The following is a 27,229-nucleotide window of genomic DNA, read 5'->3' on the forward strand; positions in this document are numbered from 1 at the left end:
TCCAACTGTGAACCGAAAAAATTTCACATTTGATCCAAAATATCCGATTTCCTGTCGGATTTGGAATATGGGTGCAAGAGGCTTTTTTGAACAGTTAGGCATAAGGTATCTACTCCCCAAATTTCATCGCTCTACGTTGAAAACCTGAGAGGAGAGGCCTTTTTGAAAATTTTAAGGGTCAAGGGGGCGCCACTGAGCCATTTTTTGAAATTTTTTCAAAACGACGCAAGATTATCAAATTTTACGCGAATCTGCACGTATGTGCAAATTTTGGTGACTTTTCGTGCATGTTCAGGCCTCCAAATTGGCCATTTTCATTTGCCATGAAGAAAGAATAATAATAACTAGGCCTGCAAGCAGGACTGAACGGGCCCTCGCAATCTAGCGCAACTCGGACGTCACGCAACTCGGACTGTGTGCAGGTCAGGGTGGTGGCAGATCCTCCTCTCTAATCATCTCATTAGAACCTAACATGCTCGAAAGTCGCCTATTTACATTCCCACACCCAAGAGATAAAAACCCCTATTGGAGAGAGTACTACAAAAAAGGAGCCACTACTGAGCTGTGCAGCCAAGCCCTTATTCAAAACCAAAATTAATCTTCTAACTGGGCCAATTCGACCAAGTGTGCCAACTATTGTGGCTCTATAAGCTCCCTGAGTCTCTGAAAAAAAATATTTCCTTTAAATGGCGAACAAAGGGTCGTCACGGCAACAGACAGAGACACGTGGACATGGGCCGTAAAAAAGTATTTTAATAGGTCTTGAAACTACAATGACCAACATGAAAAGAACTGGACATGTTTTGTAAAAACGAGTGACTTTATATCGCCACTAGTTGGCGCTGTAGGGTTGATGCAAATGACCCCTACAAGGCCCTTCAGGGTATGACTCTCAACAAGCACGGGAAGTTTGGCGCAGATATCTTGTATATCTGCCGAGTTATGACTGTTCAAAGTTTTTGGAGAGAAAAATTGTTGACAGTCATTTTCACTTTCCTGTTTGGACCCCTCCGCTTCAACGAAACTTCAATATTTTTCATCAGGCACCTGAAGACAGGTCTTAAGGTTTCCCTTATGCAGGTTTGAAGTAGATTGATTTTTTCCCTTTAGAGGAGGAGTGTGTCCCGTAAAAAAGGGCATTTCCTGTTCCCACTAGGAGGCGCCAGGCACAAATGGTAAATTTTCAATCCAGTCCTGCTCAGGCTGGTATACCTCACACACATGCCAGATTTAAAATAGATTGAACGTTGTATGAGGGAGTTATCAGTCATTTTCCGAATTCGGTGTTTTGGCGAAAAAATGGAAGAATTTGGCGCCCCGCCCAGGTCAGGCCCGTGAATGAAAACACACCATTTTTATAACTTAAGATTTCATATGCCTCATGAACAGTCTCACCAATTTTGAGAATGATCAAACTAATTCCCTAGGTGCCAAGGTGTAAAATGTGCACACTGTAAATCGATAAAAAGTTCACATTCAATCCAAAATACCCGATTTCCTGTAGGATTTGGAATGTGTGTGCAAGAGACTTTTTGGAGCAGTTTTGTACAAAGTTTTGACTCTCCAAATTTCATCACTCTATGTTAGAAAAACCTAAATGGAGAGGCCTTTTTGAAAATTTCAAGGGGGCGCCACTGAGCCATTTTGTTAAATTGTTTCGTAACGTTGCAAGATTATCGAACGTTATCCAAAGCCGCATGTATGTGCAAATTTTGGTGAGTTTTTATGCATATTCAAGCCTCCAAATGTAAACTCTTACTGTGAACCCATGAAAATTTCACATTCGACCCAAAATACCCGATTTCCTGTTGGATTTGGAATATGGGTGCAAGAGACTTTTTGGAGCAGTTTTGCATAAGGTATCTACTCCCCAAATTTCCTTGCTCTATGTTGAAAAAACCCAATAGGAAAGGCCTTTTTTAAAACTTCTTTCTGTCGCCACTAGTTGGCACTGTAGAGTTGATGCAAATGACCCCTACAAGAACCTTCAGGGTATGACTCTCAACAAACACGGAAAGTTTGGCGCAGATATGTTGCATATCTGCCGAGTTATGACTGTTCAAAATTTTTGGCGAGACAAATTGTTGACGGTCATTTTCACTTCCAGTTTGGACCTCTCCGCTTCAACGAAACCTCAATATTTTTCATCAGGGACCTGAACACATGTCTTGAGGCTCCCCTGAAACAGGTTTGAGGTCAATAGATTTTTTTCCCTTGGAGGAGGAGCCTGTCTCGTAAAGAAGGCCATTTCCTGTTCCCACTAGGGGGCGCCAGGCCTAATGGGTAATATTTCAATGCAGTCGTGTTCAGGCTGGGATATCTCATATACATGCTAGAAATGAAAAAGATTGAACGTTGTATCACGGAGTTTTTAATCATTTTCTGAATTTGGTATTTTGCCCAAAAATGGCCGACTTTGGGACCACGCCCAGGTCAGACCCTTGAGTGAAAACTCACCATTTTGAAAACTTAAGATCTCATATGTCTCCTGAATAGTCTGACCAATTTTGAAGACGATCCAACTATTTTCTTCAGCGACAAGGTCTCAAATGTAAATCGATAAAATTTCACATTTGATCCAAAATTTCTGGCTTCCAGTTGGGTTTGGAATATGGGTGCAAGAGACTTTTTGGAGCAGTTTTGCACAATGTATCGACTCGCCAAATTTCATCGTTCTACGTTGAAAAAACCTAATAGGAAAGGCCTTTTTTAAAATTTCAAGGGGGCGCCACTGAGCCATTTTGTTAAATTTTTTTGTAGATTATCAAAATTTATGCAAAGTTGCATGTATGTGCAAATTTTGGTGAGTTTTCGTGCATGTTCAGGCCTCCAAATGTAAACTCAAACTGTGAACCGATAAAAATTTCACATTTGATCCAAAATATCCGATTTCCTGTTGGATTTGGAATATGGGTGCAAGAGGCTTTTTTGAACAGTTAGGCATAAGGTATCTACTCCCCAAATTTCATTGCTCTACGTTGAAAACCTGAGAGGAGAGGCCTTTTTGAAAATTTTAAGGGTCAAGGGGGCGCCACTGAGCCATTTTTTGACATTTTTTCAAAACGACACAAGATTATCGAAATTTACGCAAAGCCGCACGTTTGTGCAAATTTTGGTGACTTTTCGTGCATGTTCAGGCCTCCAAATTGGCCATTTTCATTTGCCCTGAAAAAAGAAGAATAATAATAATAATAATAATAATAATAATAATAATAATAATAATAATAATAATCCTTTGCAAAACAATAGGGCCTTCGCACGCTTAGTGCTCGGGCCCTAATAACTAGGCCTGCAAGCAGGACTGAACGGGCCCTCGCAATCTAGCGCAACTCGGACGTCACGCAACTCGGACTGTGTGCAGGTCAGGGTGGTGGCAGATCCTCCTCTCTAATCATCTCATTAGAACCTAACATGCTCGAAAGTCGCCTATTTACATTCCCACACCCAAGAGATAAAAACCACTATTGGAAAGAGTACTACAAAAAAGGAGCCACTACTGAGCTGTGCAGCCAAGCCCTTATTCAAAACCAAAATTAATCTTCTAACTGGGCCAATTCGACCAAGTGTGCCAACTATTGTGGCTCCATAAGCTCCCTGAGTCTCTGAAAAAAAATATTTCCTTTAAATGGCGAACAAAGGGTCGTCACGGCAACAGACAGAGACACGTGGACATGGGCCGTAAAAAAGTATTTTAATAGGTCTTGAAACTACAATGACCAACATGAAAAGAACTGGACATGTTTTGGAAAAACGAGTGACTTTCTATCGCCACTAGTTGGCGCTGTAGGGTTGATGCAAATGACCCCTACAAGGCCCTTCAGGGTATGACTCTCAACAAGCACGGGAAGTTTGGCGCAGATATCTTGTATATCTGCCGAGTTATGACTGTTCAAAGTTTTTGGAGAGAAAAATTGTTGACAGTCATTTTCACTTTCCTGTTTGGACCCCTCCGCTTCAACGAAACTTCAATATTTTTCATCAGGCACCTGAACACAGGTCTTAAGGTTTCCCTTATGCAGGTTTGAGGTAGATTGATTTTTTCCCTTTAGAGGAGGAGTGTGTCCCGTAAAAAAGGGCATTTCCTGTTCCCACTAGGAGGCGCCAGGCACAAATGGTAAATTTTCAATCCAGTCCTGCTCAGGCTGGTATACCTCACACACATGCCAGATTTAAAATAGATTGAACGTTGTATGAGGGAGTTATCAGTCATTTTCCGAATTCGGTGTTTTGGCGAAAAAATGGAAGAATTTGGCGCCCCGCCCAGGTCAGGCCCGTGAATGAAAACACACCATTTTTATAACTTAAGATTTCATATGCCTCATGAACAGTCTCACCAATTTTGAGAATGATCAAACTAATTCCCTAGGTGCCAAGGTGTAAAATGTGCACACTGTAAATCGATAAAAAGTTCACATTCAATCCAAAATACCCGATTTCCTGTAGGATTTGGAATGTGTGTGCAAGAGACTTTTTGGAGCAGTTTTGCACAAAGTTTTGACTCTCCAAATTTCATCACTCTATGTTAGAAAAACCTAAATGGAGAGGCCTTTTTGAAAATTTCAAGGGGGCGCCACTGAGCCATTTTGTTAAATTGTTTCGTAACGTTGCAAGATTATCGAACGTTATCCAAAGCCGCATGTATGTGCAAATTTTGGTGAGTTTTTATGCATATTCAAGCCTCCAAATGTAAACTCTTACTGTGAACCCATGAAAATTTCACATTCGAGCCAAAATACCCGATTTCCTGTTGGATTTGGAATATGGGTGCAAGAGACTTTTTGGAGCAGTTTTGCATAAGGTATCTACTCCCCAAATTTCCTTGCTCTATGTTGAAAAAACCCAATAGGAAAGGCCTTTTTTAAAACTTCTTTCTGTCGCCACTAGTGGGCACTGTAGAGTTGATGCAAATGACCCCTACAAAAACCTTCAGGGTATGACTCTCAACAAACACGGAAAGTTTGGCGCAGATATGTTGCATATCTGCCGAGTTATGACTGTTCAAAATTTTTGGCGAGACAAATTGTTGACGGTCATTTTCACTTCCAGTTTGGACCTCTCCGCTTCAACGAAACCTCAATATTTTTCATCAGGGACCTGAACACATGTCTTGAGGCTCCCCTGAAACAGGTTTGAGGTCAATAGATTTTTTTCCCTTGGAGGAGGAGCCTGTCTCGTAAAGAAGGCCATTTCCTGTTTCCACTAGGGGGCGCCAGGCCTAATGGGTAATATTTCAATGCAGTCGTGTTCAGGCTGGGATATCTCATATACATGCTAGAAATGAAAAAGATTGAACGTTGTATCACCGAGTTTTTAATCATATTCTGAATTTGGTATTTTGCCCAAAAATGGCCGACTTTGGGACCACGCCCAGGTCAGACCCTTGAGTGAAAACTCACCATTTTGAAAACTTAAGATCTCATATGTCTCCTGAATAGTCTGACCAATTTTGAAGACGATCCAACTATTTTCTTCAGCGACAAGGTCTCAAATGTAAATCGATAAAATTTCACATTTGATCCAAAATTTCCGGCTTCCTGTTGGGTTTGGAATATGGGTGCAAGAGACTTTTTGGAGCAGTTTTACACAATGTATCGACTCACCAAATTTCATCATTCTACGTTGAAAAAACCTAATAGGACAGGCCTTTTTGAAAATTTCAAGGGGGCGCCACTGAGCGATTTTGTTAAATTTTTTTGTAGATTATCAAAATTTACGCAAAGTTGCATGTATGTGCAAATTTTGGTGAGTTTTCGTGCATGTTCAGGCCTCCAAACGTAAACTCCAACTGTGAACCGAAAAAATTTCACATTTGATCCAAAATATCCGATTTCCTGTCGGATTTGGAATATGGGTGCAAGAGGCTTTTTTGAACAGTTAGGCATAAGGTATCTACTCCCCAAATTTCATCGCTCTACGTTGAAAACCTGAGAGGAGAGGCCTTTTTGAAAATTTTAAGGGTCAAGGGGGCGCCACTGAGCCATTTTTTGAAATTTTTTCAAAACGACGCTAGATTATCAAATTTTACGCGAATCTGCACGTATGTGCAAATTTTGGTGACTTTTCGTGCATGTTCAGGCCTCCAAATTGGCCATTTTCATTTGCCATGAAGAAAGAAGAATAATAATAATAACTAGGCCTGCAAGCAGGACTGAACGGGCCCTCGCAATCTAGCGCAACTCGGACGTCATGCAACTCGGACAGTGTGCAGGTCAGGGTGGTGGCAGATCGTCCTCTCTAATCATCTCATTAGAACCTAACATGCGCGAAAGTTGCCTCTTTACATTCACACACCTAAGAGATAAAAACCCCTATTGGACAGAGGACTACAAAAAAGGAGCGAATAAAGGGTCATCACAGCAACAGACAGAGACATGTGGACATGGGCCGTAAAATAAGTATTTTAAAAGGTCTTGAAACTACAATGACCAACCTGAAAAGAACTGGACATATATTTTAAAAAATGAGTGACTTTCTATTGCCACTAGTTGGCGCTGTAGGGTTGATGCAAATGACCCCTACAGGACCCTTCAGACTATGACTCAACAAGCACGATATGTTTGGCGCAGATATGTTGTAGAAGTTATGACTGTTCAAAACTTGTGGTGAGACGAAATGGCTTCAGTCATTTTTACTTCTCCTGTTGGACCCTTCTGCTTCAACCAAACCTCAGTATTTTTCATCAGGCACCTGAACACATGTCTTCAGGCTCCCCTGATGCAGGTTTGAGGTGAATAGATTTTTTTTTCCTTGGAGGAGGAGCCTGTTTCGTAAAAAAGGCATTTCCTGTTCCCACTAGGGGGCGCTAGGCCTAATGAGTAATATTTCAATGCACTCGTGTTCAGGGTGGGATCCCGCACATACATGCCAGATATGAAAAAGATTGAACGTTGTTTCAAGGAGCTATTAGTCCTTTACTGAATTTGTCATTTTGCCGAAAAAATGGCCGACTTTGGCACCACGCCCAGGTCAGACCCATGAATGAAAACACACCATTTTGAAAAGTTTAGATTTCATAGGTCTCCTGAATTGTCTAACCAATTTTGAAGATGATCCAATTGATTCCCTCTGTGACAAGGTCTCAAATGTGCACCCTGTTAATTGATAAAAATTTCACATTCGATCCAAAATACCCGATTTCCTGTTGGGTTTGGAATATGGGTGCAAGAGACTTTTTGGAGCAGTTTTGCACAAGGTATCGACTCCCCAAATTTCATTGCTCTACGTTAAAAAAACCTAATAGGAAACGCCTTTTTGAAAAATTCAAGGGGGCGCCACTGAGCCATTTTGTTACATTTTTTTGTAACGTTGCAAGATTATCGAAATCCACACAAAGCCGCATGTATGTGCAAAATTTGGTGAGTTTTCGTGCATGTCCAGGCCTCCAAATGTAAACTGTACTAGAAATGGACAGAAATTTCACATTTGATCCAAAATACCCGATTTTCTGTTGGATTTGGAATATGGGTGCAAGAGGCTTTTTTGAGCAGTTAGGCATAAGGTATGTACTCCCCAAATTTCCTTGCTCTATGTTGAAAAAACCCAATAGGAAAGGCCTTTTTTAAAAATTCTTTCTGTCGCCACTAGTTGGCACTGTAGAGTTGATGCAAATGACCCCTACAAGAACCTTCAGGGTATGACTCTCAACAAACACGGAAAGTTTGGCGCAGATATGTTGCATATCTGCCGAGTTATGACTGTTCAAAGTTTTTGGCGAGACAAATTGTTGACGGTCATTTTCACTTCCAGTTTGGACCTCTCCGCTTCAACGAAACCTCAATATTTTTCATCAGGCACCTGAACACATGTCTTGAGGCTCCCCTGAAACAGGTTTGAGGTCAATAGATTTTTTTCCCTTGGAGGAGGAGCCTGTCTCGTAAAGAAGGCCATTTCCTGTTTCCACTAGGGGCGCCAGGCCTAATGGGTAATATTTCAATGCAGTCGTGTTCAGGCTGGGATATCTCATAAACATGCTAAAAATGAAAAAGATTGAACGTTGGATCACGGAGTTTTTAATCATTTTCTGAATTTGGTATTTTGCCTAAAAATGGCCGACTTTGGGACCACGCCCAGGCCAGACCCTTGAATGAAAACACACCATTTTGAAAACTTAAGATCTCATAGGTCTCCTGAATAGTCTGACCAATTTTGAAGACGATCCAACTTTATCCTTTAGCGACAAGGTCTCAAATGTAAATCGATAAAATTTCGCATTTGACCCAAAATTTCCAGCTTCCTGTTGGGTTTGGAATATGGGTGCAAGAGACTTTTTGGAGCAGTTTTGTACAATGTATCGACTCACTAAATTTCATTGTTCTACGTTGAAAAAACCTAATAGGAGAGGCCTTTTTGAAAATTTCAAGGGGGCGCCACTGAGCCATTTTGTTAAATTTTTTTGTAGATTATCAAAATTTACGCAAAGTTGAATGTATGTGCAAATTTTGGTGAGTTTTCGTGCATGTTCAAGCCTCCAAACGTAAACTCCAACTGTGAACCGAAAAAATTTCACATTCGATCCAAAATACCCGATTTCCTGTTGGATTTGGAATATGGGTGCAAGAGGCTTTTTTGAACAGTTAGGCATAAGGTATCTACTCCCCAAATTTCATTGCTCTACGTTGAAAACCTGAGAGGAGAGGCCTTTTTGAAAATTTTAAGGGTCAAGGGGGCGCCACTGAGCCATTTTTTGACATTTTTTCAAAACGACGCAAGATTATCGAAATTTACGCAAATCTGCACGTATGTGCAAATTTTGGTGACTTTTCGTGCATGTTCAGGCCTCCAAATTGGCCATTTTCATTTGCCATGAAGAAAGAATAATAATAACTAGGCCTGCAAGCAGGACTGAACGGGCCCTCGCAATCTAGCGCAACTCGGACGTCATGCAACTCGGACAGTGTGCAGGTCAGGGTGGTGGCAGATCGTCCTCTCTAATCATCTCATTAGAACCTAACATGCGCGAAAGTTGCCTCTTTACATTCACACACCTAAGAGATAAAAACCCCTATTGGACAGAGGACTACAAAAAAGGAGCGAATAAAGGGTCATCACAGCAACAGACAGAGACATGTGGACATGGGCCGTAAAATAAGTATTTTAAAAGGTCTTGAAACTACAATGACCAACCTGAAAAGAACTGGACATATATTTTAAAAAATGAGTGACTTTCTATTGCCACTAGTTGGCGCTGTAGGGTTGATGCAAATGACCCCTACAGGACCCTTCAGACTATGACTCAACAAGCACGATATGTTTGGCGCAGATATGTTGTAGAAGTTATGACTGTTCAAAACTTGTGGTGAGACGAAATGGCTTCAGTCATTTTTACTTCTCCTGTTGGACCCTTCTGCTTCAACCAAACCTCAGTATTTTTCATCAGGCACCTGAACACATGTCTTCAGGCTCCCCTGATGCAGGTTTGAGGTGAATAGATTTTTTTTTCCTTGGAGGAGGAGCCTGTTTCGTAAAAAAGGCATTTCCTGTTCCCACTAGGGGGCGCTAGGCCTAATGAGTAATATTTCAATGCACTCGTGTTCAGGGTGGGATCCCGCACATACATGCCAGATATGAAAAAGATTCAACGTTGTTTCAAGGAGCTATTAGTCCTTTACTGAATTTGTCATTTTGCCGAAAAAATGGCCGACTTTGGCACCACGCCCAGGTCAGACCCATGAATGAAAACACACCATTTTGAAAAGTTTAGATTTCATAGGTCTCCTGAATTGTCTAACCAATTTTGAAGATGATCCAATTGATTCCCTCTGTGACAAGGTCTCAAATGTGCACCCTGTTAATTGATAAAAATTTCACATTCGATCCAAAATACCCGATTTCCTGTTGGGTTTGGAATATGGGTGCAAGAGACTTTTTGGAGCAATTTTGCACAAGGTATCGACTCCCCAAATTTCATTGCTCTACGTTAAAAAAACCTAATAGGAAACGCCTTTTTGAAAAATTCAAGGGGGCGCCACTGAGCCATTTTGTTACATTTTTTTGTAACGTTGCAAGATTATCGAAATCCACACAAAGCCGCATGTATGTGCAAAATTTGGTGAGTTTTCGTGCATGTCCAGGCCTCCAAATGTAAACTGTACTAGAAATGGACAGAAATTTCACATTTGATCCAAAATACCCGATTTTCTGTTGGATTTGGAATATGGGTGCAAGAGGCTTTTTTGAGCAGTTAGGCATAAGGTATCTACTCCCCAAATTTCATTGCTCTACGTTGAAAAAACCCAACAGGAAAGGCCTTTTTTAAAACTTCTTTCTGTCGCCACTAGTTGGCACTGTAGAGTTGATGCAAATGACCCCTACAAGAACCTTCAGGGTATGACTCTCAACAAACACGGAAAGTTTGGCGCAGATATGTTGCATATCTGCCGAGTTATGACTGTTCAAAGTTTTTGGCGAGACAAATTGTTGACGGTCATTTTCACTTCCAGTTTGGACCTCTCCGCTTCAATGAAACCTCAATATTTTTCATCAGGCACCTGAACACATGTCTTGAGGCTCCCCTGAAACAGGTTTGAGGTCAATAGATTTTTTTCCCTTGGAGGAGGAGCCTGTCTCGTAAAGAAGGCCATTTCCTGTTTCCACTAGGGGCGCCAGGCCTAATGGGTAATATTTCAATGCAGTCGTGTTCAGGCTGGGATATCTCATAAACATGCTAAAAATGAAAAAGATTGAACGTTGGATCACGGAGTTTTTAATCATTTTCTGAATTTGGTATTTTGCCTAAAAATGGCCGACTTTGGGACCACGCCCAGGCCAGACCCTTGAATGAAAACACACCATTTTGAAAACTTAAGATCTCATAGGTCTCCTGAATAGTCTGACCAATTTTGAAGACGATCCAACTTTATCCTTCAGCGACAAGGTCTCAAATGTAAATCGATAAAATTTCGCATTTGACCCAAAATTTCCAGCTTCCTGTTGGGTTTGGAATATGGGTGCAAGAGACTTTTTGGAGCAGTTTTGTACAATGTATCGACTCACTAAATTTCATTGTTCTACGTTGAAAAAACCTAATAGGAGAGGCCTTTTTGAAAATTTCAAGGGGGCGCCACTGAGCCATTTTGTTAAATTTTTTTGTAGATTATCAAAATTTACGCAAAGTTGAATGTATGTGCAAATTTTGGTGAGTTTTCGTGCATGTTCAAGCCTCCAAACGTAAACTCCAACTGTGAACCGAAAAAATTTCACATTCGATCCAAAATACCCGATTTCCTGTTGGATTTGGAATATGGGTGCAAGAGGCTTTTTTGAACAGTTAGGCATAAGGTATCTACTCCCCAAATTTCATTGCTCTACGTTGAAAACCTGAGAGGAGAGGCCTTTTTGAAAATTTTAAGGGTCAAGGGGGCGCCACTGAGCCATTTTTTGACATTTTTTCAAAACGACGCAAGATTATCGAAATTTACGCGAATCTGCACGTATGTGCAAATTTTGGTGACTTTTCGTGCATGTTCAGGCCTCCAAATTGGCCATTTTCATTTGCCATGAAGAAAGAAGAATAATAATAATAATAATAATAATAATAATAATCCTTTGCATTACAATAGGGCCTTCGCACGTCTAGTGCTCGGGCCCTAATAATAATAATAATAATAATAACTAGGCCTGCAAGCAGGACTGAACGGGCCCTCGCGATCTAGCGCAACTCGGACGTCACGCAACTCGGACTGTGTGCAGGTCAGGGCGGTGGCAGATCCTCCTCTCTAATCATCTCATTAGAACCTAACATGCTCGAAAGTCGCCTATTTACATTCCCACACCCAAGAGATAAAAACCCCTATTGGAGAAAGTACTACAAAAAAGGAGCCACTACTGAGCTGTGCAGCCAAGCCCTTATTCAAAACTAAAATTAATCTTCTAACTGGGCCAATTCGACCAAGTGTGCCAACTATTGTGGCTCTATAAGCTGCCTGAGTCTCTGAAAAAAAATATTTCCTTTAAATGGCGAACAAAGGGTCGTCACGGCAACAGACAGAGACACGTGGACATGGGCCGTAAATAAGTATTTTAATAGGTCTTGAAACTACAATGACCAACCTGAAAAGAACTGGACATGTATTGGAAAAACGAGTGACTTTCTATTGCCACTAGTTGGCGCTGTAGGGTTGATGCAAATGACCCCTACAAGGCCCTTCAGGGTATGACTCTCAACAAGCACGGGAAGTTTGGCGCAGATATCTTGTATATCTGCCGAGTTATGACTGTTCAAAGTTTTTGGAGAGAAAAATTGTTGCAGTCATTTTCACTTTCCTGTTTGGACCCCTCCGCTTCAACGAAACTTCAATATTTTTCATCAGGCACCTGAACACAGGTCTTAAGGCTTCCCTTTTGCAGGTTTGAGGTAGATTGATTTTTTCCCTTTAGAGGAGGAGTGTGTCCCGTAAAAAAGGGCATTTCCTGTTCCCACTAGGAGGCGCCAGGCACAAATGGTAAATTTTCAATCCAGTCCTGCTCAGGCTAGTATACCTCACACACATGCCAGATTTAAAATAGATTGAACGTTGTATGAGGGAGTTATCAGTCATTTTCCGAATTCGGTGTTTTGGCGAAAAAATGGCCGACTTTGGCACCCCGCCCAGGTCAGGCCCGTGAATGAAAACACACCATTTTTATAACTTAAGATTTCATATGCCTCATGAACAGGCTCGCCAATTTTGAGAATGATCAAACTAATTCCCTAGGTGCCAAGGTGTAAAATGTGCACACTGTAAATCGATAAAAATTTCACATTCAATCCAAAATACCCGATTTCCTGTAGGATTTGGAATGTGTGTGCAAGAGACTTTTTGGAGCAGTTTTGCACAAAGTTTTGACTCTCCAAATTTCATCACTCTATGTTAGAAAAACCTAAATGGAGAGGCCTTTTTGAAAATTTCAAGGGGGCGCCACTGAGCCATTTTGTTAAATTTTTTCGTAACGTTGCAAGATTATCGAACGTTATCCAAAGCCGCATGTATGTGCAAATTTTGGTGAGTTTTTATGCATATTCAAGCCTCCAAATGTAAACTCTTACTGTGAACCCATGAAAATTTCACATTCGATCCAAAATACCCAATTTCCTGTTGGATTTGGAATATGGGTGCAAGAGACTTTTTGGAGCAGTTTTGCATAAGGTATCTACTCCCCAAATTTCCTTGCTCTATGTTGAAAAAACCCAATAGGAAAGGCCTTTTTTAAAACTTCTTTCTGTCGCCACTAGTTGGCACTGTAGAGTTGATGCAAATGACCCCTACAAGAACCTTCAGGGTATGACTCTCAACAAACACGGAAAGTTTGGCGCAGATATGTTGCATATCTGCCGAGTTATGACTGTTCAAAATTTTTGGCGAGACAAATTGTTGACGGTCATTTTCACTTCCAGTTTGGACCTCTCCGCTTCAACGAAACCTCAATATTTTTTATCAGGGACCTGAACACATGTCTTGAGGCTCCCCTGAAACAGGTTTGAGGTCAATAGATTTTTTTCCCTTGGAGGAGGAGCCTGTCTCGTAAAGAAGGCCATTTCCTGTTCCCACTAGGGGGCGCCAGGCCTAATGGGTAATATTTCAATGCAGTCGTGTTCAGGCTGGGATATCTCATATACATGCTAGAAATGAAAAAGATTGAACGTTGTATCACGGAGTTTTTAATCATTTTCTGAATTTGGTATTTTGCCCAAAAATGGCCGACTTTGGGACCACGCCCAGGCCCGACCCTTGAGTGAAAACACACCATTTTGAAAACTTAAGATCTCATATGTCTCCTGAATACTCTGACCAATTTTGAAGACGATCCAACTATTTTCTTCAGCGACAAGGTCTCAAATGTAAATCGATAAAATTTCACATTTGATCCAAAATTTCTGACTTCCTGTTGGATTTGGAATATGGGTGCAAGAGACTTTTTGGAGCAGGTTTGCACAATGTATCGACTCGCCAAATTTCATCGTTCTACGTTGAAAAAACCTAATAGGAAAGGCCTTTTTGAAAATTTCAAGGGGGCGCCACTGAGCGATTTTGTTAAATTTTTTTGTAGATTATCAAAATTTACGCAAAGTTGCATGTATGTGCAAATTTTGGTGAGTTTTCGTGCATGTTCAGGCCTCCAAATGTAAACCCCAACTGTGAACCGATAAAAATTTCACATTTGATCCAAAATATCCGATTTCCTGTTGGATTTGGAATATGGGTGCAAGAGGCTTTTTTGAACAGTTAGGCATAAGGTATCTACTCCCCAAATTTCATTGCTCTACGTTGAAAACCTGAGAGGAGAGGCCTTTTTGAAAATTTTAAGGGTAAAGGGGGCGCCACTGAGCCATTTTTTGACATTTTTTCAAAACGACACAAGATTATCGAAATTTACGCGAAGCGGCACGTATGTGCAAATTTTGGTGACTTTTCGTGCATGTTCAGGCCTCCAAATTGGCCATTTTCATTTGCCCTGAAAAAAGAAGAATAATAATAATAACTAGGCCTGCAAGCAGGACTGAACGGGCCCTCGCAATCTAGCGCAACTCGGACGTCACGCAAGTCGGACTGTGTGCAGGTCAGGGTGGTGGCAGATCCTCCTCTCTAATCATCTCATTAGAACCTAACATGCTCGAAAGTCGCCTAATTACATTCCCACACCCAAGAGATAAAAACCCCTATTGGAGAGAGTACTACAAAAAAGGAGCCACTACTGAGCTGTGCAGCCAAGCCCTTATTCAAAACCAAAATTAATCTTCTAACTTGGCCAATTCGACCAAGTGTGCCAAATATTGTGGCTCTATAAGCTGCCTGAGTCTCTGAAAAAAAATATTTCCTTTAAATGGCGAACAAAGGGTCGTCACGGCAACAGACAGAGACACGTGGACATGGGCCGTAAAAAAGTATTTTAATAGGTCTTGAAACTACAATGACCAACATGAAAAGAACTGGACATGTTTTGGAAAAACGAGTGACTTCCTATCGCCACTAGTTGGCGCTGTAGGGTTGATGCAAATGACCCCTACAAGTTCCTTCAGGGTATGACTCTCAACAAGCACGGGAAGTTTGGCGCAGATATGTTCTATATCTGCCGAGTTATGATTGTTCAAAGTTTTTGGAGAGAAAAATTGTTGACAGTCATTTTCACTTTCCTGTTTGGACCCCTCCGCTTCAACGAAACTTCAATATTTTTCATCAGGCACCTGAAGACAGGTCTTAAGGCTTCCCTTATGCAGGTTTGAGGTAGATTGGTTTTTTCCCTTTAGAGGAGGAGTGTGTCCCGTAAAAAAGGGCATTTCCTGTTTCCACTAGGAGGCGCCAGGCACAAATGGTAAATTTTCAATCCAGTCCTGCTCAGGCTGGTATACCTCACACACATGCCAGATTTAAAATAGATTTAACATTGTATGAGGGTGTTATCAGTCATTTTCCGAATTTGGTGTTTTGGCGAAAAAATGGAAGAATTTGGCGCCCCGCCCAGGTCAGGCCCGTGAATGAAAACACACCATTTTTATAACTTAAGATTTCATATGCCTCATGAACAGTCTCGCCAATTTTGAGAATGATCAAACTAATTCCCTAGGTGTCAAGGTGTAAAATGTGCACACTGTAAATCGATAAAAAGTTCACATTCAATCCAAAATACCCGATTTCCTGTAGGATTTGGAATGTGTGTGCAAGAGACTTTTTGGAGCAGTTTTGCACAAAGTTTTGACTCTCCAAATTTCATCACTCTATGTTAGAAAAACCTAAATGGAGAGGCCTTTTTGAAAATTTCAAGGGGGCGCCACTGAGCCATTTTCTTAAATTGTTTCGTAACGTTGCAAGATTATCGAACGTTATCCAAAGCCGCATGTATGTGCAAATTTTGGTGAGTTTTTATGCATATTCAAGCCTCCAAATGTAAACTCTTACTGTGAACCCATGAAAATTTCACATTCGATCCAAAATACCCGATTTCCTGTTGGATCTGGAATATGGGTGCAAGAGACTTTTTGGAGCAGTTTTGCATAAGGTATCTACTCCCCAAATTTCCTTGCTCTATGTTGAAAAAACCCAATAGGAAAGGCCTTTTTTAAAACTTCTTTCTGTCGCCACTAGTTGGCACTGTAGAGTTGATGCAAATGACCCCTACAAGAACCTTCAGGGTATGACTCTCAACAAACACGGAAAGTTTGGCGCAGATATGTTGCATATCTGCCGAGTTATGACTGTTCAAAATTTTTGGCGAGACAAATTGTTGACGGTCATTTTCACTTCCAGTTTGGACCTCTCCGCTTCAACGAAACCTCAATATTTTTCATCAGGGACCTGAACACATGTCTTGAGGCTCCCCTGAAACAGGTTTGAGGTCAATAGATTTTTTTCCCTTGGAGGAGGAGCCTGTCTCGTAAAGAAGGCCATTTCCTGTTCCCACTAGGGGGCGCCAGGCCTAATGGGTAATATTTCAATGCAGTCGTGTTCAGGCTGGGATATCTCATATACATGCTAGAAATGAAAAAGATTGAACGTTGTATCACGGAGTTTTTAATCATTTTCTGAATTTGGTATTTTGCCCAAAAATGGCCGACTTTGGGACCACGCCCAGGTCAGACCCTTGAGTGAAAACTCACCATTTTGAAAACTTAAGATCTCATATGTCTCCTGAATAGTCTGACCAATTTTGAAGACTATCCAACTATTTTCTTCAGCGACAAGGTCTCAAATGTAAATCGATAAAATTTCACATTTGATCCAAAATTTCCGGCTTCCTGTTGGGTTTGGAATATGGGTGCAAGAGACTTTTTGGAGCAGTTTTGCACAATGTATCGACTTGCCAAATTTCATCGTTCTACGTTGAAAAAACCTAATAGGAAAGGCCTTTTTGAAAATTTCAAGGGGGCGCCACTGAGCCATTTTGTTAAATTTTTTTGTAGATTATCAAAATTTACGCAAATTTGCATGTATGTGCAAATTTTGGTGAGTTTTCGTGCATGTTCAGGCCTCCAAATGTAAACTCAAACTGTGAACCGATAAAAATTTCACATTTGATCCAAAATATCCGATTTCCTGTTGGATTTGGAATATGGGTGCAAGAGGCTTTTTTGAACAGTTAGGCATAAGGTATCTACTCCCCAAATTTCATTGCTCTACGTTGAAAACCTGAGAGGAGAGGCCTTTTTGAAAATTTTAAGGGTCAAGGGGGCGCCACTGAGCCATTTTTTGACATTTTTTCAAAACGACACAAGATTATCGAAATTTACGCAAAGCCGCACGTTTGTGCAAATTTTGGTGACTTTTCGTGCATGTTCAGGCCTCCAAATTGGCCATTTTCATTTGCCCTGAAAAAAGAAGAATAATAATAATAATAATAATAATAATAATAATAATAATAATAATAATAATCCTTTGCAAAACAATAGGGCCTTCGCACGCTTAGTGCTCGGGCCCTAATAATAATAATAATAATAATAATAATAATAAACGTTGAAAACCTGAGAGGAGAGGCCTTTTTGAAAATTTTAAGGGTAAAGGGGGCGCCACTGAGCCATTTTTTGACATTTTTTCAAAACGACACAAGATTATCGAAATTTACGCGAAGCGGCACGTATGTGCAAATTTTGGTGACTTTTCGTGCATGTTCAGGCCTCCAAATTGGCCATTTTCATTTGCCCTGAAAAAAGAAGAATAATAATAATAATAATAATAATAATAATAATAATAATAATAATAATAATCCTTTGCAAAACAATAGGGCCTTCGCACGTCTAGTGCTCGGGCCCTAATAATAATAATCCTTTGCATTACAATAGGGCCTTCGCACGTCTAGTGCTCGGGCCCTAATAATAATAATAATCCTTTGCATTACAATAGGGCCTTCGCACGCCTAGTGCTCGGGCCCTAATAATAATAATAATAATCCTTTGCATTACAATAGGGCCTTCGCACGCCTAGTGCTCGGGCCCTAATAATAATAATAATAATCCTTTGCATTACAATAGGGCCTTCGCACGCCTAGTGCTCGGGCCCTAATAATAATAATAATAATAATAATAATAATAATAATAATAATAATAATAATCCTTTGCAAAACAATAGGGCCTTCGCACGCTGAGTGCTCGGGCCCTAATAATAATCCTTTGCAAAACAATAGGGCCTTCGCACGCTTAGTGCTCGGGCCCTAATTAACCTTCGTTTTATGGCTGGGTTGTGCGATGTCTGTAAACGGGGGTTTCTTGGGTAAAACGGACAAATTAAAAATAGTTTGAATAAAATAGGCTTAATGATTAATGCGCCATGAATCTGCTATGGCAGCATGTAGAGATATTGTTCTATCAAACACAACAGTTCTTTTGGCTTAAAATACAGCAGTTTATTTAAAAGAGGAGTGCAAGAGCAGAAACTGCTTTTTCAGTCCTGTCTGTGTTTTCCGCCATATACAAAGTACGGTAAATGTATTCACGGTGGAGACTCTATAGTGTTCGTGATAGTGTTGCACCGATACTAGAATTGGTAGAGATACGTAAGCACTAAAATGATGTAATCGGTTTAGGGGAATACCAAAAAAATAACGCGCCGATGCTGCGCAATATGTAGTTTTGGAGATCTACCTTCCAACCAATGTTCCCTCTAAGGCTACGTTCATACTACAGGTCTTAATGCACGAATCCGATTTTTACGTGTTTTTCCGACTCGAGTGAGGCATTAACTTGACGGTCTGAACGTGACAAGTCGCATAGAACTGGACCATTTCAAATCCGATCTGGGTCACTTTCGTATGTGGTTCAAATCCGATCTGTGCCACATTTTTCCAGATTGTCGCGGCGGTCTGTACTGTCCAGTCTCTCAAATCAGAATTCATGCAGCAATTAGGTCATCAAAAAGCGAGAGACGACACCGTAGCGGTGCAGCTGTGCGTTATTAGCGCCTAGCTTGCCTTGAACACGGCTTTTTAGGAAGGGTCGGACTTGACAAGTCATTAAAAAAAATAAAAATGGGTTGAGGATAAGCCTGAGAAGGATCGGTTTTCTCTCTGCTCCATATAAGCAATATTTCAACATTGCTTACACGGCCGAGAGTCGGGGCAAACTGCGCGTATGTGTGTGTGACATGCACGGACAGTGCGTGCTTGTTATCAATCCATATACTTTTATAAAGCAAAATATGATATCCCTGGAATGACGGATGACAGCCAGCATGTGTGGTCATTTGTTTTGGTGCTTCTGCGCATGCGGGTCGTCTTGCTCAGCGCTTGTCGAACTGCAAATTAGTGCGCATGCGTAATACTTGAATGTCTCAATGGACAAAGGCAGTCTGAACGGGCACGCCAAAAAAAACATTTATGACAAAAAATCGGATTCGTGCAGTAAGACCTGTAGTATGAACGTAGCCGAAGCTATGCGCGTGCGCAATCGCCCACTGCTTGCACATAATCAGCGCACAAAAAAAAATCAACAGAAAAGTATTGTAGTGTCAATAGGACTACTGTCTGTCAGTGCCGAAGTGATGTTTCAGCGCAACACTCCTATTGGTGCGTTTGATACGGCAACGCGACGTTCCTATTGGTGGAGAAAAGTGAGCTTGACTCCTATGCTGATTTACTGAAGCAACATTCCGCTGCCAATCTTTGCAAGCGCTACAGTATTATTTATCTAATTTTACTGATATAACCGATTTGATCTGATTAATTAGACTTACAAAATTGTTTTCTGTACCATTTTGCAACGTAAATCAATGAGCAACCTGTCCTGTATACACTGCAAATTTATAACATCTTAATCTATTACTTTTTCTTAAAAGTCGTCGAATAATTTTCTCCATCTTGTTTTCAGTGTTAAAGGCTAGTTAACAGATGAATGCGTCAGATTCTTCCACTTTAAGTAAATATTACTATTTGTTCTTATTAAGCCCATACATCTAAAAGTTGGTCATTTTTCACCCAAAAATTGCTTTCAAATAATGATTTGAACAATATCAATTCTTGAATTAAGAACATTTCTGATCTTTTAAAGCTTTTTAAAGAATAAATATACTAATTTATTGCTTAAAATTGGTCTTTTAAGCTTATTTTCAGCTAGCTATTTTTCTTATTTCAAGAAATCTGAGTAAAATTTACTTGAAACTTGAAATTTACTTGACAGATAGTTTCACTTATTTCTAGTAGATTTACACTGAAAACAAGGAAATTTAACTTGTTTTAAGGAGGTGTGTTTTTGCAATGTAGCTGCTCAGACACGGAGAATAGGAATCTTGAGTGCCCTTATTGTCTGAACATATACTGTACTCCCATTGTGGTTGTTCATTATGTTTTATTTATTAACTCACCTATGCCACAACTCGACCTTACCCAGGCAAAAGCAGGACTCTCACATATAACATAGAACATGAACAACGAGATTTTGGTCGTTTTCATTTTAAGTGGGCCAAAGTGGGTCAATTACAGTGCCTTGCAAAAGTATTCGGCCCCCTCGAACCTTGCAACCTTTCGCCACATTTCAGGCTTCAAACATAAAGATATAAAATTTTAATTTTTTGTCAAGAATCAACAACAAGTGGGACACAATCGTGAAGTGGAACAAAATTTATTGGATAATTTAAACTTTTTTAACAAATAAAAAACTGAAAAGTGGGGCGTGCAATATTATTCGGCCCCCTTGCGTTAATACTTTGTAGCGCCACCTTTTGCTCCAATTACAGCTGCAAGTCGCTTGGGGTATGTTTCTATCAGTTTTGCACATCGAGAGACTGACATTCTTGCCCATTCTTCCTTGCAAAACAGCTCGAGCTCAGTGAGGTTGGATGGAGAGTGTTTGTGAACAGCGGTCTTCACCTCTTTCCACAGATTCTCGATTGGATTCAGGTCTGGACTTTGACTTGGCCATTCTCACACCTAGATACGTTTATCTTTGAACCATTCCATTGTAGATTTGGCTTTATGTTTTGGATCATTGTCCTGTTGGAAGATAAATCTCCGTCCCAGTCTCAGGTCTTGTGCAGATACCAACAGGTTTTCTTCCAGAATGTTCCTGTATTTGGCTGCATCCATCTTCCCGTCAATTTTAACCATCTTCCCTGTCCCTGCTGAAGAAAAGCAGGCCCAAACCATGATGCTGCCACCACCATGTTTGACAGTGGGGATGGTGTGTTCAGGGTGATGAGCTGTGTTGCTTTTACGCCAAACATATCGTTTTGCATTGTGGCCAAAAAGTTCAATTTTGGTTTCATCTGACCAGAGCACCTTCTTCCACATGTTTGGTGTGTCTCCCAGGTGGCTTGTGGCAAACTTTAAACGAGACTTTTTATGGATATCTTTGAGAAATGGCTTTCTTCTTGCCACTCTTCCATAAAGGCCAGATTTGTGCAGTGTACGACTGATTGTTGTCCCAAGGACAGACTCTCCCACCGCAGCTGTAGATCTCTGCAGTTCATCCAGAGTGATCATGGGCCTCTTGGCTGCATCTCTGATCAGTTTTCTCCTTGTTTGAGAAGAAAGTTTGGAAGGACGGCCAGGTCTTGGTAGATTTGCAGTGGTCTGATGCTCCTTCCATTTCAATATGATGGCTTGCACAGTGCTCCTTGAGATGTTTAAAGCTTAAGAAATCTTTTTGTATCAAAATCTGGCTTTAAACTTCTCCACAACAGTATCTCGGATCTGCCTGGTGTGTTCCTTGGTTTTCATAATGCTCTCTGCACTTTAAACAGAACCCTGAGACTATCACAGAGCAGGTGCATTTATACGGAGACTTGATTACACACAGGTGGATTCTATTTATCATCATCGGTCATTTAGGACAACATTGGATCATTCAGAGATCCTCACTGAACTTCTGGAGTGAGTTTGCTGCACTGAAAGTAAAGGGGCCGAATAATATTGCACGCCCCACTTTTCAGTTTTTTATTTGTTAAAAAAGTTTAAATTATCCAATAAATGTTGTTCCACTTCACGATTGTGTCCCACTTGTTGTTGATTCTTGGCAAAAAAATTAAATTTCATATCTTTATGTTTGAAGCCTGAAATGTGGCGAAAGGTTGCGAGATTCAAGGGGGCCGAATACTTTTGCAAGGCACTGTATATTGAAAGTAAACTACCGTAATGAAAATTGCCGCTGTAATTTCATTCGTTTAATAAGCCATATAAATTGCTATGATCCAAGGTTTTGAACAGGTGCGATACTGTGTGTGGCCACAGTGTATACATCTGATGTTGCTCATCATGGTCCGCAGTATGCTCAGGGAGCTCGTGTGTCTGCTCAGACACATGAAAAATTAGACGGAACATTGCTTCTAACTGCCAGTCAACCCTACCAAGATGAAAGCCAGGTACACTTGCTGCCCTAAAAAATGAGCACTTTCACCCTTCACAAAATGACGATAGACATGCAATCATGAAATGAGGTTATCACTAGTAGACGTCCAGTCCATTTGAAGTAGGAGGGTGGCAGCTAATGAACAAACGTTCAACCCTTCAACTTCAAATACATTGGATGTCCAGCACTGTCAATGGCAGCAAATGGGTTGGTTAAGCAGTGTCTGAGCAAGCCAAGACAGCAATTACAGTGGCTTGAAAAAGTATCTGAAACTTTTGGAATGTTTCACATTTCTGCATAAAATCACCATCAAATGTGATCTGATCTTTGTCAAAATCACACAGATGAAAAAACAGTGTCTGTTTTAACTAAAACCACCCCAACATTTATGGGTTTTCATATTTTAGTGAGGATGGTATGCAAACAATGACATAAGGGGTGGGGGGATAAGTAAGTGAAGCATCACATTTAATATTTTGTTGTTACATGCTATCTTCATTAAATATGAAAACCTATAAATGTTTGGGTGGTATTACAGCAGACACTTTTTTCATTGTGTGATTTTGATAAAGATCAGATCACATTTGATGGTGATTTCATGCAGAAATGTGAGAAATTCCAAAAGGTTCAGATACCTTTTCATACCACTGTACTTTACATTCAAGTGAGTTCAAAGTAAGTGAGTATTAAAATATTTTTTCTTGAAAAAAACAAACAAAAAAACCTGACATTGGTACAGGAATCGGGGGCTAAAAAAATGGTTTCATGAAACACTAGTGTGCACACTCTGATTACTATATATTTAAAGAATAAGATTAAATTTCTGATTGCAACCTTGATGTATATACCTCACACATTTACAAACAACACCATTTTGCTCTTGCGATTTGATGATTGTTGACAACACAAAGAAAACGTTAAAGTAAGAGAACTTCTTTAAAAAATCCTAATCTGTTAAATTGCAGAGTGAATGATACTTTATTTTTTTTTAGCATGGAAATCGATAAATTGTCAAAGCAAATTTTATCTGAAAACTTTCGAAGCCTGATTTGGTGTGTACTATACCTGAAAAATTACACAACCCTGTTAATCCATACAGGTTATTTGGCCTTTTTTGCTGCGAGATGTTTTTCTCCAAGTGCCTTGGTTCAAAAAGATTGCGAAGCACTTACCGAAGAAGAATACAGACGTCATTGAAGAGATTACCTTGGGGCTCCGAAGTCAGGAGTTCATCCCATGTTCGGTCAGCTGACGAGCTCCGTCGGGCTTCGCTGGGGACCTTCAACAAAAGAAGATTTTATTGGACGTATTCAAAGATGACACTCGGTCACGGTTTCCAAAAGAATGTGAGCCACTACAGACCGCATGCTGTGATGTTAATAAAACTAGAAAACGTGCTTCAGGCTTATCACTACATTGTATTGTGTTTACTCCACCAACGATACTCCTTTCTCTTGGTCACCCACATGGAACTTTGACAATCTCATGACATTTGCCAGAGCTCCGCACACTGTTTGCATTCTGCTCCAAAGAAACGGACCGCTTTTGCCTGTCCAACTCTGACGTTTATTAGTTATCGCCTTCCGAAACGGGCGGGGGCGTACAGAGTTTGCCGTTATTCTTTTGTTAGAGTAGCGGCGGGTGAGCTGATGTGAAGATAAACAACGGAGCAGGTGGGCCGGCCTGCTAAATCTTGAAAGGAGCACGAGATCGAGGGAAGACGAGCACGTGAGGAGGCTATGGAAGCCCGACTTGATCGTTTTCCGACCGCTTAAGGTCATTCAAGATAAATCATGATGTTGATGTTTGGCTTATGCAGGATTTCATGCTTTGATTGTAAGTTTGATACAAAAAAATGTATGGCTGATTTCCATCCAGATATTTTTTCTCAATTGAACCCATTGTTTAAATATGAAAACAGACTTGTGTTAAATACAGTTATTAGCAAAATCATATTCCATTATTTTAAATGTCTATAATTTTGTTCATGGTTAAATGTGAACTAAAACTAATACGCGTGCATATTTCGCATATCAGCAATTTCATTCACTGTACATATTGTTATAATTCTCAATATAAAATAGGGCTGCAGCTATCGATTTTTTTAGTAGTCGATAAGTCGATGAACGAGTTAGTTGGAATAATCGAGTAATCGGATAAGGAGGATAAAAATTTAAATACCTGAGACGAGCCTCAAACGGTATAAAAATATAAATAAATGAGGATCTAAGTTCTAAAAAAGAACAACTGGCTAACTTACATAGCAAAGGTCCGCTAGCTTAAATGCTATAAAATACTATTTTTTTCCCAACGCTCTTAACAAATGGTTCAAACATATTCCCACAAAAAATGGCTAAATATACCTATAAATTAAATTACAAATGCATAAAAAAAAACATTAGCTCAAACAAAACCCAGGCTTATTTTGGTCTTAACAGGGAGCAGCTGGATTCAGCCATGTGAAATATTTACTGTTGCCACTAGAGGCCAGTGTATCCACCAAAATCACTGAAACTAAATGCAAACAGTTTCAAAACAAACCATTACAAGGCTACTTTAATTAAACCAATACTCGAAGCAGCAAAATTTTATTCAATTTTTTTTCTAATCGAATAACTCGAGTTAATTGATTAATCGTTGAAGCACTAATATATCAATATCAGTTATATACTTCCCACTTGACACTTGTCATACAATGCTACTTTCACCTAATTAGACTATATTTCCTCAAAACAGACTAAAAATGTAGTTTAAAAAAATATATTTTTGCTTTCTTTAGATCGTTGAAAATAAGTCTTCTGGAGTTATTTCAATTCCTACTCAATGCAGCTCTTGTATGAATCATTAATTTGTTGTTTGTTTCTGTTTTCAAGACAAGTGGTTATTTATTAATTTCCCTCACGAGATGAACCAAAAAAACACATCAATTTATGGATTTGCTATGGTGGTTGAAGAGTCAAAAGAATAAAAATGGCTCTTGGAGCTGATCCTGATCAGAGTGTAGAGTGAAGGATTTAAGGTACTGATGGTTCTAATGTTCACTATGCTAAAATTCAGCAGAACAAAAATACAGTCAAAAATTATTTAACAAGAAAATATCTAAACATGATCGAGTCTGTTACATTTTTAAGAATTGGCTAGTCTTTGTTACAGCATATCGGAGGCCTTGGATTTATCCTTTACTGAAAACTACATAAATCTAGATTCTCATGAAATAATTATCAAAACATTTCATTTGGTTCACTTGTTCAATCTGTTATCAAATAGAAAACATGTATGAAAAATGTGCATTTACAAAAGACGAAAATGTCGTATTCATGAAATTGCGCAGGCGTACTGAAGCCAAACTTGAAGGAAATAGTTATCGATAAAAAACAGCGATACACTACGTTTTAAATACTCTGAAAACACTAAACACACTGCCAACCAAGCTGCAGAGATGAATAGGATGATCTGTTTATGACATCTGAATGCATGAAAAAGTTCCGCTTTGCATTCATTTCTCTGCGTTAACACAAAGTGAGAATTTGAAAAGATTTTGTGGTCAAATGAAGAATCAAACTTCTTACCTCGACTTTAGTGAAACTTCAAGCTCCGATGCTACGTATACGGCGTCCTACGGCCCCGCAGCGCTCACTGCTGCGCGTGTTTGGTGTGTTTTCTCCTTGGAAGGTGTTTCCCCATTCTTGTGACCCTACATCACTCTGACAGGAGAGAAAACTAGAGGAGGAGGATGAGGACGAGGAGGAGGGGGGTATTACAGGCCCTGCAATTTCCTGAGATGGATATGTGTGTGTGTGTGTGCACGTGCGTGTGTCTTTGTCTTGAGGGGTGGGGAGGGGGAATGGCATACAGATAAGTGACACTTTGCTCTTTTAAACCAGAGTTATGGATGAAATAATACAGCGAGTGAAGTTTTGAGGCCAAATTTAGTAATAAGGTCATTCGGTGCCAGCCAGTGTTGTTTTCGTCGATGATGATGATAACGAAAAAAATTTGCCGCCGAAATTTTTTTTCGTGATGATGACGAGACGATATCGAGCTAAAAACGTGTCTTGTGCTGATCACCGGTTTCAAGGTATACCGTGGTATGAAAACGTCAAGGTTTCAAAACCGAAATTTTTTTCCATCGTACAGTTTCTAAGGTAATAGCTAAGACAAATGCCAGTTTTTGTATGACGAGACGAGACGAACGTGCGCCATAGTTTCTGTCACATGTTCACAATGTGCAACATTTTTTTATGTATAGTTAGCCTGCATTGTAGCAGTGTCTGGTTGTGTCACTCATGTCATGTGCTGCAGCCATCCCAACTCAACAGAGTCCTCTGTAGGCTTGTTTGTTTTGAAACACACATGGTAAGATTTGTTTCTTATGTCGGTAAGAGAGAATATGCAATGTTTCTTTAGCCTTTAAGCTCTGTTCTGACTGATCATCAACACTAAATGTAACTCATAGCGTTAGCATAGCATCTACATTAGCATTAGGCTAGTGATAACGGTGAGCATCCTCGCAAACACAGGTGGGTATAATTAACTGAAAATAATGTAATGTTTTCCTGCCGAGTAGGGATGGGAATTGATAGGATTTTTACGATTCGGATTCCATTATCGATATTGCTTAACGATTCGATTCTTTATCGATTCTCTTATCGATTCTAATTTGGGGAAAAACAAGAGCAAACGTTTTGATTGGCATCGAGTTTGTTTAATCAGAAGTCACAACCTTACAAACTCACAACGAGGTCAAAAGAGGCCCAAAGCCTCAATATTAACTGTGGCAATAAGTGGCAAATGCACAAGAATGTGTAACATTTTACGGAAACGTTTTTCTAATAGAAATAAAAAATATTGGTATATATTGGCATATAGGTCGTTGGTCTGCCGTTGGCAATATGTGTTAAACTTGCAGGGTTCCCCAAACTTTTTCCTGTGAGGGCCACATAACTTTTCCCTTCTCTGATCAGGGGCCGGGGTCAGTTTGTAACA

General features: G+C 40.1%; 1 protein-coding gene across 2 annotated transcripts in view; it reads right to left on the reverse strand.

Moving 5' to 3' along the window:
- The window catches only part of kcnk4a (potassium channel, subfamily K, member 4a), a 69,776-nt gene extending 43,833 nt beyond the window's left edge, over window positions 1–25,943 (reverse strand). The window contains exons 1-2 of one of the 2 annotated variants that reach the window (XM_057851183.1): window positions 25,813–25,943; window positions 23,450–23,522 (exon numbers count right to left, since the gene is read on the reverse strand). The gene's annotated coding sequence lies outside the window, so the exon portion shown is untranslated. Of the gene's footprint in view, window positions 1–23,415; window positions 23,523–25,812 lie in introns of both variants that reach the window. The other variant, XM_057851184.1, reaches the window with a different exon arrangement.
- Window positions 25,944–27,229: the final 1,286 nt, after the last annotated feature.

The sequence above is a fragment of the Corythoichthys intestinalis genome, chromosome 11 (assembly GCF_030265065.1).
Source record: "Corythoichthys intestinalis isolate RoL2023-P3 chromosome 11, ASM3026506v1, whole genome shotgun sequence".
Taxonomy (NCBI): domain Eukaryota; kingdom Metazoa; phylum Chordata; class Actinopteri; order Syngnathiformes; family Syngnathidae; genus Corythoichthys; species Corythoichthys intestinalis.